Here is a 3,727-nt window from a genome sequence, read left to right as displayed (position 1 = left end):
TCCCTCCCCCCTCCCTCAGAGCCAGGCACCCGCCCCGGATAATTTAATCTCCAAACTGCTCCTTTCTGTGGCTGCTGTCACTTGCCTGTCTAGTGTGACATTGTAAGGCCGACGTAATTGCATTTGCACTGGCGTGGCGGCTGACCGGCCATCTGAAAGAGACAGAAAGAGTAAGAAGTAGAGAGAGAGGGAGACAGAGAGAGAGAGAGAGAGAGAGAGAGAGAGTGAAACAGAGAGAAAGTCCGTACAATAAGGAGCACAGAAATGTGGTTATCTAGCCAAACTGGTCAAAAGAAATCATCCACCTGTCACCACTGTGTTGACCTAAAGAGCGGAGTCGTCCGGCCGGGTGAACAGTGAGCAGTCAGTCTGATAGACGGGGGACAAACACTCTAATGACTCAGATGTTGGACTGGTATGTTCAGAACCAGTTCAAGCCGGTTCTCTTTCTAGAATGTTTTTGAACACCGGCAGCTTCAAGTAAGGAAAAATGTACTTGACCTAAAAAACAGAGAGCCCTAGATTTCTGCACTCTCTCTTTTTTTTGGTCACGTATTTTTCTATTTTTGGAACAGGTTGTACAGGCCCTGACAGGCATCAGGGCCTCTGTGCGGCCACCCTACAATTAACACTGTCACAAGTTGTGTAATAGATCTGTCCTCGGCAACGATGTGCCGTGGGTGAGAGATTTTTCAGTGTAATCCAAGTCTGTTTACTTTTTTGTTTTAAATGGCCAGCGGCGGCCTCGCACGATTGCTACCGGGCAAAAAAAGAAGGCCTCTGTATCTCCACACACAAGGGAATAGTGATCAATCTGGCCCCTCTGGGTAGCCTGCAGGTGCTGTGGAACATGCTTGCAAACATGCGCGGGCACATTTCACAAGGTACACAAATACTGATGCTCACACAGTGGCCACACACACATGACAACACGGACGGGCTTTAAAACATGCACACATGCATGCAAACATGAACCATGTGATCCTATCAGGGTATGCTTATAGGACTAAAGTGCGCTGAACTCAACAGGCTCTCCAAAAATTCCGAAACCCTTTTGCCTGCAAGTAACCAGTTCCAGTGTGGAGGGCTTGTTTAGTAGCATTTCTGTAATTATCAAAACACTTGGAAGTACAGTCACTACTCAATTAAAAGAGCCTAACTGACCATAAATTTGCAGATGGATTTTAGGCTTTGCCAAGGCTCTTCTTTCCCATGTTTGGTACTGTTGCACTTGTCCATTGTGTGCTATTGATTACACTGGGCTGAAACTTGTGACTAAAGCTTAGCTTGTCCCCCTTGAATAAATCACAGTATTGACCGAGCAGTTATCAATAAAGGTAATGACAAACATCTGTCCCCACTTTTAATGGAATCGACGCGGCTTCACTGGCAGCACCCCAATGCCGGGCCATTCCCAGATTGTCAATCTTTTTAGTGCAAGCCATTCTCAGCAAACGAGCCGAGACCCCCAGCACTGACGCTTTCGATGAATTTTCACTCACAGCCTGCCTACCCATGCAAAACAAACATGTGAGGGAACGCTGAAGAGAACGTCAAGTACAATGAGCCAGCGACCTCCCTATTTCAGAACTAGTCCACCGTACAAAAGCCGAAGGCTAAAGTGAAAGCTACAGAAGCTTCGAGCCTAAGATAGAAACATAGTGTGGTAAACATCATCAGTGAGAGTTGACTGTAATGATTTCAGAGACAAGAAAAACCTGCCTGGCAGGTGTCCCAAGATTTCTTCAGAGCAGGACACCTATGAAGTAGATCAGGTAAAAAAAAGTTTAATGACCATTCGCTATCAATGCTCAGGAAACTTTGAATGGTAACTATAACAACCGCAGAAAATAGCCTAACGCTTGATTGAAAATGGATAGAGGCAACTAGAGGTAGTGTGCAGTCAGGCAAGCTAATGAATGAACGCAATAAACATAGTATCTCATTTTGCCTAGTGGTGTAAACGGGATTCATTCCATGGTTAAATAACATGTTCTCTGGAGAACTAGCAAGCTGGCAAGCTAGCAAGCCTTGAATCAAAAACAGCTAGCAAGCTTTAGGATTCAGGCTTAGCAACAATGGAATCAGTTGCAACCAAGCAAACTATCCAACATTATCCTTGTCCTAAAGAAAATACTACTACAAACTAAACTGGTTGGCTTCTTTTTAAACTGAACCAAATGCTTCCTTTGTGGGCTATACATGCTTGCCTAGATACATGTGTGGATAAAACTTTCATCGCCTCCACCTCGTCCAAACATTTTCTTATAACGGGACACCTCAGTGGCCATTATCTCCAACCAACCTTCACAGACCAAACAACCAGCCAGCTTTCTGTTGCCTGTCTACCCTTGTATATCAGTCTTTCCCAGCCAGTTCATTTGTGTCTGTCTGACAGGCTCCGGCAAGGAAGGAAGCTCTCTCTGGCGGTAGTCAATCCAGAGCCCGCGGAGCCGAGGCCTAATCAATGCTGCGCCAGGAGTAGGAGCCGGGGGTGATGCTCTAATTGCACTCCGAAGGAGACGAGGCATGGCGCGGCGGAGCGGAGCGCGTCCTAAGTGTCCTGGGCAGACCCTGGGCTGGCCGTCTGAGGGCGGGCGGGCGGGCGGGCCTGCTGTTAGGCGCTGTGGATGATACTCCCTAATGGAGACAAGGCTCCCAGTGCATAATGGACGTGGAGGGGAGCGGAGGAGCGCTGGGCCTGCCTGCCGCCGGCTGCCTGGCACCTGGATCAATACCAGGTCAGATGTGGGGCTGCTCTGTTTGTGTGTGTGTGTGTGTGTGTGTTGACGTATGTCTGTGTGTGTGTGTGTATGTGTGTGTTTATGTGTGTGTGTGTGTGTGTGAGGCAGGGAGAGAGAGCGTTATAGCTGCTGCTGTTTAAACTCCAGAGGAGCAGGGCTTTCCTCAAAGCACAGGGCCTCTCAGGGAATGTGCGCGAGAGGTCCTAACAGCATGGGCCTAGATCTAGACACTGAACTGAAGTGAGGGTTGCATTTCTCTACAGCACTCCATCAGAATGATGACCGTCAGTATAGAATGTTTCTTGTTCGGCCGTCTGGCATGATAAGAGCAGGGTTATGCTGCTGTTGATACTGGGGTTACTGTTGTGGGGCCACTGGAATTTCAAACGGACTGACGGGGTAATGACTAACAGCTTAATTATAGGGTGCAAAAGGTATGAGCAATCAGCCCAGTGAGAGTTTGAGACTCTCCGTCAGTCCTGCTGTCTGGTTTTTACCTTAAATGCTACGGAGCAGCTCTCTTCCCCCCTCTTGACCACTTCGCTCCTACAATGAGTGTCTGTTGTCTTTGCCTTGACACGTTCAAAAAGGATTTAAAAACCCTATCTTTTTTTGTATTATTGTTATTATAATGTATTTATTTATTTTTGTTGTTATTGTTGTTTCTCATGGTCGCTGTTTTTTATCAAATGTTTTCCAAGTGGATAAAAGCATCTGCTAAATACCTTAAATATAACTACTGTGTACTTCTTACAATGTACATACATATGCAATCAATGGTATTCTATTATCCTCAAGTATGCGCACATTATTCATGTTAAAAACCCTAAACCTGACCCAAAACCTAACCCGAAGAATAATGGTACAACAATTTGCACTAATATATATTACTATCATATTGTCATACTTTATTTGCAATTGTACATAGATAAACATATTTTGTTCTGTTGTGAGATGACACGGAGTGTTTTGCATTGTTTATC

Source organism: Clupea harengus, chromosome 4 (genome assembly GCF_900700415.2).
Source record: "Clupea harengus chromosome 4, Ch_v2.0.2, whole genome shotgun sequence".
Lineage (NCBI taxonomy): Eukaryota > Metazoa > Chordata > Actinopteri > Clupeiformes > Clupeidae > Clupea > Clupea harengus.
This window is presented reverse-complemented; position numbering follows the sequence as displayed.